The following is a 13,033-nucleotide window of genomic DNA, read 5'->3' as shown; positions in this document are numbered from 1 at the left end:
CTCTTGTGGTTGACATTTTACAATCTGACTGCTCTAACTGTAAAGAACCCTTTCCTATTCATCTTTCCTCCACATGTGGTACATATAAATGTCTTGAAATTGTACCTAAGGATGAGCCAGACTTGTGCAAGTCCACACTTCTCTTCCTGATATCTTGGCTGATATCTTGAGACTTTCCAATGATGCTACACAATTGGTTAGTGGGTTGGGCAGTGAGCTAGTCCAGGCGGATCCATGAGGTCATCAGGCTGGGTTGGTCCATGAGGTCATCACAGTGGGCATCATCCTGGGTGGATCCATGGAGCACATGCTGTTTGGCCAAACAGGAAATTCCAGATCCATGAGCGCATGGTATGAGGCAAGCAGGAAATGACAGCCATCTTTAGTGTCACACTTTGATCTGAAAAAGCTTGTGTAAGATGAAATATTGCACTTAAGGGTAATTAAGTATTTGAACTTAAGGCACTCCCCAACAACATCAGGGACATCAGTAGAGATAAGCAGGAATAATGTCTAGTATATCAAATACGGACATAATGGAATCCTAACAGAGTGTGACACTGACCCTATTTTTGGCCTAGTAGTGTCCCTTTCTTGCAGTGGAAGTTGGTACCCAAAGAAGCGATATGGTGCCTCCGCTCAACGTCAGCTCACCCTCAGTAGCCATGATAGACCCTAATAACAAAGACACACCACCATACACAAGAGATACATTGGAAAAAATAAGTATTTGATACACTGCCGATTTTGCAAGTTTTTGCCACCTACAAAGAATGGAGAGATCTGTAATTTTTATCGTAGGTACACTTCACCTGTGAGACACAGAATTCAATAAAATGCCATTTAATTATGTAAAAATTATGTAATGTGATTCTCAGAAATCCACACTGTATATATGACTGATTACATTCCGATTAATAGCCCAAGGCTGATTCCATGTCAAAGGCACAGATCAATGTCACTCATTTGCCAATAATCCATTAATAATTCACAGACACCTCAGTCGTACAGATGATCAGTATTGTGAGCAATTACTTAAGAAACCAGATCCACGTGATCTGGACTATGATCCTGTGTAATCCCCTTGGTCACATATAGAGGTATCTTGCACAAACCCGATAGGCGTAAGTTGGTAACATCAAACATACCTTGAAGTATATACCTAATATCTAATTGGGTTATTCATAAGCAGTAAGACAATCAATCTGCTCAATCAACCCTCCATACTGTATGTAGCGGTGTATTGCACAAGCCCAGTCAGCCTAGAAATGGTAACCTTCAATGCATAGATAATCATTCTGTCCAGCATATAATAAGCCTTAGCCCATGCCATGGGAGCACACGGGGGCATAATCACACATGATAACTTATAAATAATGCCTTTTAAGGTACTTATAAATATATTCACATCCGTCCCAAAGCGTTTCGCCTCTCTCATTTCAGGGCTTCATCAGGGGGGCAGTATACCAGAAAGCACTTTCCATGAGAGCACTATCAAAAGTTGAGGAAATGCCTTAATGTGGAGCGCAACCAGCTCTCCACACTTATATAGAACCTGGAGCTCACTATTTCTGGGTCAAACATGATCATGTGATTCTAATATAGCATTTACATATTTTCCAATTAAGCTTCTGAATATCCTTTTAAAAATGCCCAAAAACTGGATTCCATATTCCTGTAGTCTTACAAATGATTTATAGATGGGTAACAATACATTGGGATCACAGGATTTTATCCCTCTTTTTATACACCCTAAAATCCTGTTTGCTTTTGCAGCTGCTGCCTGACATTGAGTACTGCTGCTCAGCTTACTTGTAACCAGAATACCCAAGCCCTCCTCCAGTATATTTCCAGATACTTTATACAGAATATGACAATACAATTACTCCAGCTGTGGTGCCTTACTGCACATTTATCAACATGCACTTAGTCTGCCAAGTGTTTGCCCATTCAGAAATCTTATCCAGATTGTTTTGTAATATTGTAATGTCAAGCCCTCTTTTTATTATCCTATGTAGTTTTGTGTCTTCTGCGAAGTATGACGCTTTACTCTCAATCCCATCCACTAGGTTATTAATAAAGAGGTTAAAAAGAATAGGTCCTAACACAGATCTGTGTAGCTCCCACTGCTCCCAGCAGGGTCGGACTGGGGTGCCTCGGGCCCACCAGGGGAATTGACTCTAGGGGCCTACCCCATGGCTACCATAAATGGTTTTATTATGTGTTCATGTTTTGGCCTCTCCCACTAAAACGTGTGCCTTTTAGCAAGCTGTACAGTGTGCAAAAGAGAACGCTCTCAGCCTCCTATATATCGTACACACTGTACTCTTGGCATCCTATATCACATACAGACCGCACTCTCGGTCTCCTATAACAGATACTTTCTATAAGAGGCTGAGAGTGTGGTATGTACAGTATATAGGATGCCGATATTGCGGTATGTACGGCATATTGGCCTCGTATATGACATGCAGACTGTCGGCCTCCTATTACGCCCCCTATAAGACAGAGTGTCGTCCTCCTATTAGGCCCCCTATAAGACCTACAGACTATCGGCCTCCTATTAGGCCCCCTATAAAACGTACTGAGTGTCGGCCTCCTGTTAGGCCCCCTATAAGACATACTGAGTGTCGGCCTCCTATTAGGCCCCCTATAAGACTTACAGACTGTTGGCCTCCTATTAGGCCCCCTATAAGACATACTGAGTGTCGGCCTCCTATTAGGCCCCCTATAAGACATACAGAGTGTTGCCTCTGTACAGACCGCACTCTCTGCCTATGTACGGCATACAGGAGGATGATAGTGCGGTCTGTACGGTCGGTATACTGGCCTCATATGACATATTAGGCCATATAAGAGTGTGGTGCGTGTGTATCTTATCTTGGAGGCACTGGCAGAGATTGTGATCTGTGATGCTGCATCATGTCATGTGTATGACCAGGGCCAGATTTGGGATTTGGATGTTTCGCCCCCAGCAGTTTGCCCCCAGCAGTTCGCACCCGGATGTTTGCCCCCAGCAGTTCGCCCCCAGATGTTTCGCCCCTGGATTTTTCGCCCCCAGCAGTTCACCCCCGGATATTTCGCCCCCAAATTTTTAATCCCGGGCAGTTCACCCCCGGATGTGTGTACCCTGTTTTGCCTATATTGCAAAATATCCGGGGGCGTACTGCTGGGGTGAAAAATCCAGGGGCGAAACATCCGGGGGCGAACTGCTGGGGGGTGAAACACCCAGGGGCAAACTGCTGGGGGTGAAAAATCCGGGGGCGAACTGCTGGGGGCGAAATGTGCGGGGGCGAAATGTACCTGGGGCGAACTGCTGGGGCCAAATTGCTGGGGACGAACTGCTGGGGACGAAACTTCCTAAAACCACCAGATTTAGGCAAAGTGGGGCCCTAGGCCAATTTTAAAATGGGGCCCCAAATGGTAACAGATTGCACATCACACAGAAGCATTTCGGTTGTAGTTACATGCGCTGAGTTCAGGACGCTGAATCAGTGTGATCGACAATATTGAAGTCGTTCAACACGTGTTTCCCGGCCTCTTTCCACCGTCTGAGAAAGAATGATGGGGACAGAACAATCACTAATGGATTAATCTGTCCCCATACAGTATCATGTTATCAGCAGCACATCTACAGTTTCCATATAATATAATGTCCCCCATAGTCCTCCATATAATATATTCTGCCCCATAGTCCTCCATATAGTATAATACACTCCTCAGTCCTTCATATATTAAAATACACTGCTCAGTCCTCAATATAGTTTAATACACTACTCATAGTGCTCCATATAGTATAATAGACCGCCAGTCATCCATTTAGTACAATTCACTTCCCATAGTATAATGCACCCCATAGTTCTTCATATAGTATAATGTATTCCCCATAGGCCTCGATACAGTATAATGCAGCCCACATATAACATAATGCAGCCACCCCACAGAGTATAATGCAGCCCTGCCATACAATATAATGTAACCCCCATAGATTATAATGCAGCCCCCCTCTTATAGTATAATGCAGCCACCCCTTAGAGCATAATGTAGCCACCCCACAGAATACAATGTAACCCCGCATAGAATATAATAAAGCCCACCTCCCCATAGAATATAATGTAGCCCCCCATATTATATAACACAGCCTCCCCCATAGAATATAATGTATAATGTACCCCCATGGTATATAACACAGCCTCATAGTATATAACACAGCTCCACATGGTATATAGCACAGCCCCACATGGTATATAGCACAGCACCATGGCATACAGCACTGCCCCCCATTGGTATACAGCACAGCCCCTCATTGGTATACAGCACGGCCCACATGGTATTAAGCACAGCCCCACATGGTATAAAGCACAGGCCCACATGGTACACAGCACAGCCCCCCATTGGTATACAGCACATCCCCCCATTGGTATACAGCACAGCCCCCCATTGGTATACAGCACAGCCCCACATGGTATAAAGCACAGCCCCACATGTTATAAAGCACAGGCGCACATGGTATAAAGCACAGGCCCACATGGTATATAGCACAGGCCCACATGGTATAAAGCACAGCATTACATGGTATGCAGCACAGCAGCACATGGTATACAGCACAGCCCCACATGATATACAGCACAGGCCTCTTCCTCCTCTGGACCCCTCTTCCCTTCTCTTCCTCCTCCGGACCTCTCTGGCCTCCTCTTACTTCTCCAGACCCCTCTTCCCGCCTCTGGCCTCCTCTTCCTCCTCCGGACCCCTCTGGCCTCCTCCGGACCCCTCTTCCCTCCTCCTGACCCCTCTGGCCTCCTCTTCCTCCTCCGGACCCCTCTTCCCTCCTCTTCCTGCTCCGGACCCCTCTGGCCTCCTCTTCCTCCTCTGGACCCCTCTGGCCTCCTCTTCCTCCTCTGGACCCCTCTGGCCTCCTCTTCCTCCTCTGGACCCCTCTGGACCCCTCTGGCCTCCTCTTCCTCCTCCAGACCCCTCTGGACCCCTCTGGCCTCCTCTTCCTCCTTCAGACCCCTCTGGCCTCCTCCGGACCCCTCTTCCCTCCTCCTGACCCCTCTGGCCTCCTCTTCCTCCTCTGGACCCCTCTGGCCTCCTCTTCCTCCTCTGGACCCCTCTGGACCCCTCTGGCCTCCTCTTCCTCCTCCAGACCCCTCTGGCCTCCTCTTCCTCCTCCAGACCCCTCTGGCCTCCTCCGGACCCCTCTTCCCTCCTCCTGACCCCTCTGGCCTCCTCTTCCTCCTCCGGTCCCCTCTTCCCTCCTCTTCCTGCTCCGGACCCCTCTGGCCTCCTCTTCCTCCTCTGGACCCCTCTGACCTCCTCTTCCTCCTCTGGACCCCTCTGGCCTCCTCTTCCTCCTCTGGACCCCTCTGGACCCCTCTGGCCTCCTCTTCCTCCTCCAGACCCCTCTGGACCCCTCTGGCCTCCTCTTCCTCCTCCAGACCTCTCTGGCCTCCTCTGGACCCCTCTTCCCTCCTCCTGACCCCTCTGGCCTCCTCTTCCTCCTCTGGACCCCTCTTCCCTCTTCCTGCTCCAGACCCCTCTGGCCTCCTCTTCCTCCTCTGGACCCCTCTGGCCTCCTCTTCCTTCCTCTTCCTCCTCTGGACCCCTCTGGCCTCCTCTTCCTCCTCCAGACCCCTCTGGACCCCTCTGGCCTCCTCTTCCTCCTCCAGACCCCTATGGCCTCCTCCGGACCCCTCTTCCCTCCTCCTGACCCCTCTGGCCTCCTCTTCCTCCTCCGGACCCCTCTTCCCTCCTCTTCCTGCTCCAGACCCCTCTGGCCTCCTCTTCCTCCTCTGGACCCCTCTGGCCTCCTCTTCCCTCCTCTTCCTCCTCTGGACCCCTCTGGCCTCCTCTTCCTCTTCCCTCCTCTTCCTCCTCCAGACCCCTCTGGCCTCCTCTTCCTCCTCTGGACCTCTCTGGCCTCCTCTTCCTCCTCTGGACCCCTCTGGCCTCCTCTGGACCCCTCTGGCCTCCTCTTCCTCCTCCGGACCCCTCTGGCCTCCTCTGGACCCCTCTGGCCTCCTCTTTCTCCTCCAGACCCCTCTTCCCTCCTCTTCCTCCTCCGGACCCCTCTGGCCTCTACCATGGAGACTTTGTTTCCCCTCCTCTCCAGGGACACAGACCACCCGTCACCCACTCACTCTAGACTCTACTCACCGGACCAGAGCAGAGTAGGAGCGGGAGCAGCAGCAGGGAGAACAGAGCTCGGCGGCGTCCTCTTCTCTCGCATGCTGGCTGCTATGCTATTAGTCATCCAGCTACAGAGCCGGAAAGCAGAGCGTGGGGCGTTTCATCACCCAGCAAGAACAGCGCTGACGTCATGTGGCAAGGTCCTGGGGCTGGGTGAGTCATCAGAGAGACCCAGAGCCAGCAAGGGGGTCGCCCAACGCCGCGTCAGCGCCTCATACGGGGGGTATGCTGGGCCCGCGCTGCCTCGCGCTATGGTATGTGCACGCGCGCGTCCCTTCAAATCATGGGACACGCTTTTAAAGGGCCCACGCACTTAAAGGGGCAGCATTTTTAAAGGGCCCCCAGCGACCCTCGGGGCCCACCGTGCATTTACTCGGTACCTCGCCAGGCCAGACCGAGCCTGACTCCCAGTATATATTATTGTGCTCCCCACTCCTCTCCGTACAGATCCCTGCAGTCCCCATTGCTCTCAGTACAGATCCCTGCAGTCCTGATTGCTCTCAGTACAGATCCCTGCAGTGCCCATTGCTCTCAGTACAGATCCCTGCAGTCCTGATTGCTCTCAGTACAGTTCCCTGCAGTCCCCATTGCTCTCAGTACAGATCCCTGCAGTCCCCATTGCTCTCAGTATAGATCCCTACGGCCCTCACTGCTCCCAGTACAGATCTTTGTGGTCCCCACTACTCCCAGTACAGATCCTTGTGGAGATCATGGGGTGCATAGACGCCTCTCCATTGCTAGCCCCTGGGCTTGATGTAAGTGGCTATAAAACAGCTGACATCAACCACAACCCTATTGCCCCACTTGCCACTGCATCAGAGCAAGTGAGAAGAGCGAGATTCAGCACCAGATTTGGCGCACATTATGGGTGCGCCATTTCTGTGACGTCTGAGGGCTGATGTTCTTAGCCTGGAAGGGGGCCACGGCTCCATCCTAGGCTCTTAATATCAGCCCAGAGCTGTCTGTTTAGCATTTGCTTGTTAGAATTTATAGAGGGACTAAATGTCATTTTTTTTCTGGGGTCCTCCATAAACTAGCCAGTAAAGGTTAAGCAAACAGCTGTGAGATGTTATTAATAGCCTGGGAAACCTTTGGAATATTGTCTCCTTTCCCAGATTATTAACATCAGCCCCCAATGGACGGCTTTCTCTCTGCTGGTTATGAAACTTACATGGGAGCCAACGCCATTTTTTTATTATTTTTTTAAACATGATGTACACAGTGGATGCTGAATACAACTCCCATCATTGTCGCCTGATCCCGCTGATCTTAGGTAGACCAGGCGACAATGATGAGAGCGGCCTTCAGCACCTGGTGCCTGGGAACAGCACGAATTGTACCGCTTTTCCCAGGTACTGGTATGTGTCACACTGATGTGGCACACGGATGCCACACGTATGTAACACACGGACATACGGATAGCTCCAGTACTGTTTTTTTCTGTACCAGAAATATAAGGACCTGTGACCGGGGCTTTATTTTGGAAGGAGCCCGTTTCTTATGCTTGGCAGCAGATAGCAGATTTTGCAGTATCAGTAAGTGCCAAAGTAGCAAAGCAGCTTTTCAGTAGCTTAGCATGTGTTATCTTTGAAGACAGTGGGCTGTAATTATCAATACAAATTTTCAGACAGTGCAAAATAAGACTATACAGTGTTAAGGTCCCGTTACATTTAGCGATGCACCAGCGATCCCAACCACGATATGACCCGGTCAGGATCGCTGGTGCATCGCTAAATGGTCGCTAGTGAGCTGCCAAACAGGTAGATCTCACCAGTGATGCAGCAGCGGTCAGCGGTCGTCACTTACCTGTCACACGCAGCGAGGGTGACGTCTTCTGCCCGCATCCATGGAGTCGCTCGTCGGCGCCAGCAGGAAGCCGACGACGAGAAATGGACCAGAACGATCTTGTGCGATCACCGATATCCAGTGGGGAGCCGTGTCGGAGGTAAGTGTCACATGTAGCGAGATCGCTAGCGATATCGCTGTTGCGTCACAAAATCGGTGACGCTTTAGCGATATCGCTAGCGATCTCGCTATGTGTGAAGGGGGCTTTAGAATGCACCAAATTTATCAACGTGGTTCATGCTGTTTGATAAATTTAGTGAACTTTTGATGGCCTTGTATACATTGACTGCTCTTTTAGCTGACTTTGTGCAAGAAATTCTGGAACATATTTCTGTTTTCCACTAGGTAACACACCTTCTCAAGCCCCCATGTAAGGAGGTGGTGGGGAACCTCACATGCCTTCTCTCTCTTGGTCACTGTTCACACGATTGCATGCACACCTCCTGGTTTATTAATGTTATATACTGTGATGACATGTACTGTAATGCAAATGTACTATGTGTTGCTGTATTGTGTATGTAATGTGTATGTGGCACCCCTGAGGGTTCAGGTGCCACAGAGGTACTGCACCTTCTCCTGAGGTGTGGTACCCCACCATCCAGGTAAGGTGGAGTCACCTGACCACACTCCAACACCTGCATCCCACACAACCCAGTAGTGTAGCAAAGCACCCTTTGGTGGCTCCCTGCTTGGAACACGAAGCGTGCTGGGAGGCGGGTGGAGTTTAGTTTGCACCAAAAGAGCCGGAAGAGTGTAGGAATGGGGGAGTCTGACTAGGTCAGTCTGTGAGAGAGGATCCCCTGAGTGGGATGGATGAAGGAAGTGCTGCAGCCGACCTCAGTGACCTGGGTCCGCTGGCACAAGAAAGGGACATTGATAGAGAGCCTGACTCTCTCCATAAGAAGGAAAGGATTTGTACAGAACGTGAGGAGAAGGGAACTAAGGACTAGGGTTAGAGCAGAACCCTTCCCAAGTTCACACCGCAAGGCCGGGGTCCGGTCCCCGAGGTTGTATGGATACTAATGGTCCTGCAGCAGACACCGGAGGAATAGAAGTTGTCACCACTTTATTCCCACACCAGACTTGGGGGCACAACAGCAACGTGAGTGAGCCGGGACTTAGTAACAAGGAGTCCCCGAAGCAGGCTACAGCTGTCTGCCGTACAAGTAGAGTTCATAGGAACAGCTCACAGGAGGAACTCCAGTGTATCTCAGTACTGTGAATACTTCACTCTAGGCGCTAAGAGGGAGACGTTCAGAAAAGGCACATGTTGGCGGTGTGTTGGAAAGGAAGACTTCATCTTGCTTGGAAGTTGGCTGAGCCCCTGACCCGGAGGAAACGGCATGGATGCAGGCCCTTGTACCACAACGGACTGTGAGTAAAGCTTTGGAACTACATGCCCTGGTGTCCTCCACTTATTCCTGCGTCAACCTACTCAGCACCGCTACATCTCCCGCGCCTGACACTGCACCATCTACGTGTCACCTCTCCTACACTGCCCTGGGACTACAGCCCTGCCTATGGAGGGCTATAACATCTTTGCTGCACCAAACCACCTGTCCCAGCAGATCTGTCTGCAGCGTCGGCTTAACATCTTCATTGCCGAACACCACAGGTGGCGTCACGAATCACTCAGAAGCTTTAATCATCACCCACAAGCTCGACATTCCCCTTTTTACAATGGACGCCCAGGGCCATGGACCGGGTCACTGCCACTGTGACAACTCCCATTGAAACCTAGGGCCCGGTACCGAGTACCCCACAGCCCTGGGAGGGCGACCCATTTTTGGCGTCACGAACAGGATGACGAAGCCCGGTGCCACCGGGTTTTGTGTGCCTAAGATTTATTGGACTTAAAGATTGCTTGCAATGTGCAGAATAACCAAATTGATAGACTGTAAAATGGATTACAAAAATGGCTGCCGGCGCGGAGAAGAAGGGCGTGACAACATGGGTGGTCCTAAGAAAAGACCGCGAACTGTCCTGGGCCTCCCCTGCCTGAACTTCTATGCAACTGCAACATGGCACTCTGGATAATGAACTGGCAGCATGCCCGGGTGGGGCCTACACCATCGGTACCTCCATGCCCGGTGCCCTCGCCATTGGTGCCCACTGTCGCTGCTGCCGCACCAGTACCTTCACCCGCGGTACCTGCCGCCGCTGCACAAGACTTCTCCCAGGCAGCATCTGTGGAACCTACGGCCGCTGCTATGCTACTGGCTGCGCCTGTCTCCACCTGCACGCTACCATCTCCGCAGAGCGCAGCCTGTCGGGAGGAGTCCTCTGAGGTCCTGGGAGCCGGAGCGGAGGAAGTTGAGCTCCCGCCTGGACCTGACGCGGCTGCGCCGGTCCCACCGGAGACCCCTGTGGACCCGGAGCCGCCGTCTGTCCCGCCATCGTCTCCGATCTTGGGCCAGACAACCCGAGGAAATGTCATGCACCGCCGGGATGCTCCAGGTATGACCGCCACCCCTGCCAATGGGTTACCCCCTGAGTTTTCATGCACTGCGGACGGCATGCTCGAACTCCACATGGGACAAATGGAAGGACTATGCTCTCAATTCAAAAGCACTAAGCTGAATGCGATGGGGAAATGGAAGAAGTCCCTATTGAAAAGAGTCAGGCTGGAACAAGCGCATTCCCATTCGACATCTTCTGATCTCAGCAGAAGAGTCTGAGCAGCTGATGGGTGTCACTATACATCATGGGTTTCCCCTTCCACAACTTCAAAACCCCCGCATTCCACCCTACAAGCGCCCACAGACACCGGTACCACCAGATATCAGGCCAAAAACCAAGGTAGCAGTACCGTTAACTGCAGTGCCACCTGAAGTTGAGGAACAACATCCCTTGGTACCAGCTGCAACTCCTGCAGAATCACACGCAGCAGAGATACTACCAGCAGCAGTTAATGTGTTACCCTCACAGGCAGCAGTTACTCCCGCTGCCATTCCATGTACACAGGCAGATGCCCACCTCACTCCTTGGGAGGAAGAATACCTGCATTTTGTGGCCAGTAAGCAGGAAGAGGATGCCCACAAGTTCTCCCCTGGAAGCAGCCCAAGTCATCAGCTTTCAGCACCCCAGGAGGGGACTCCCAACACTAACAATGATTAGTAACTAACTCTGCTACCCAGGAGGGTATTTGCACTGCTGTGCCTCAAAGTTATTTGTTTTTTTATTGTTGGTTCATCATGTTTTTTCCAGTTTGCCCAGTTTTATTGGCAACATTTTCATAGAACTGTGGAGATCATGGACACTGAATGATCCAGAACTGTTATGTATATAATTGCACCTCTTTAGTGCCCTCTCTTGGTTTTACATAGCCCTTTTTGGAATAAGGACTACATCAAGAATTGGCATTTTGCTCTTAGAATAAGGACATTTCAAGGCAACTTGGCTGGGCCAGTGTCTAACCTACATAATTGCACTTAAAGAAATAATGCTTAGTATTTTTAATAGAACAGATTTTATAGTTAGAAGTGAGGTTTAGAAATCTGATTAATAGTGAATGTTTTACTTATGCTAATATTTGAATTAAGATTTAAAAATTGCAGGTGACGAACCAGGCATCAGCGGTTGTCACTTAAGGTTCAAAAGTAATAGTAAAATGTGAAGGAAAAGAATAAGTGATGAAGAAATGTGTTAATGATAATACTTGAAAGTGGTAGTGAGTTTACTGCTAATAGCACTTTGAATTAGGTACTGTTAGTTAGTTAAAATTGTTTGCAACGTTCAAGAGTCAGTGCCTCCCACATTGAGAAGTTTAGATAAGAATTGTTCATTAAGCATTACAAAAATTTTTGTATGTTTCTATATTTTTTTCCATCTTTGTTTCTTTTGCAGCCCGCGGACATGCTGTGTTTAACAGGGGGGTATGTGGCGCCCCTGAGGGTTTAGTTGCCACAGAGGTGCTGCAACTCCTCCAGAGGTGTGGTACCCCACCATCCAGGTAAGGTGGAGACACCTGACCACACTCCAACACCTGCATCCCACACAACACAATAGTGTAGCAAAGCACCCTTTGGTGGCTCCCTGCTTGGAACACGAAGCGTGCTGGGAGGCGGGTGGAGTTTAGTTTGCACCAAAAGAGCAGGAAGAGTTTAGGATTGGGGGAGTCTGACTAGGTCAGTCTGTGAGAGAGGATCCCCTGAGTGGGATGGATGAAGGAAGTGCTGCAGCCGACCTCAGTGACCTGGGTCCGCTGGCACAAGAAAGGGACATTGATAGAGAGTGTTGTGAGTTCATTTTCCCCTTCACCGTCGATGTCTGATGAACTCCCTCTTCTGGTGAAGGAAGGTAGTGAGGCTGATTACCAAACACCTGATCTGGTAGATGATGACTGGGTAACAGGAATTTCTGACTGGATATAAGGCAGCCTACGCCCTTCTGAGTCGCTGGTGATTTCTCTGCTGGATTCTTGGAGACCAGTCTGATTCCTGCTTCCCAAAGATAAGTTTTTGCTCTGCTATTGAACTTATTAGTTTTGTTTACCTTTTTTTTGGGAGTTCAGCCATCCCCGGTCGGGGGTGTGCCGAGTTCCATTTTTGTCTCTGATCAGTTTGTCTCTTTGCTCTGTCTTCAGAATTTACCTGAGTGCTGATATACTCTTTTTGAAGTCCTAGCGACTTCAGGGCCTGTTTTTCCTATCAGACGGTTGGGACATTTTTTGGTAGGGTTTTTTACGGATTGCAGACAGCAGCTTTTCTGTCCTGTCCTTTTTAGTTAGCTTGGGCCCCATCGTTTGCTCAACCTATCTTTCTATCTGTGTTAGTGTTTTCATCTTGCTTCATCATCATTATATGTTGGGGGCTGCCTATTGCTTTGGGGTCTGCTCTGGGGCAGTTTAGATTTCCCCTTTCTTTCTTTAAGCCTATTTAGTTCTCCGGCTGTGATTGAGGGGTCTAGGGCATCGTAGGAACCCCCCACGGCTACTGTTAGTTGTTGTGGATAGGATCAGGGGTCTGCAATCCGATAGCTACCAACCTCTCCGGTTTTC

Source organism: Dendrobates tinctorius, unplaced genomic scaffold (genome assembly GCF_039654945.1).
Source record: "Dendrobates tinctorius isolate UK_male_01 unplaced genomic scaffold, ASM3965494v1 ptg000239l, whole genome shotgun sequence".
Taxonomy (NCBI): domain Eukaryota; kingdom Metazoa; phylum Chordata; class Amphibia; order Anura; family Dendrobatidae; genus Dendrobates; species Dendrobates tinctorius.
Note: the sequence above shows the minus strand (reverse complement) of the source record.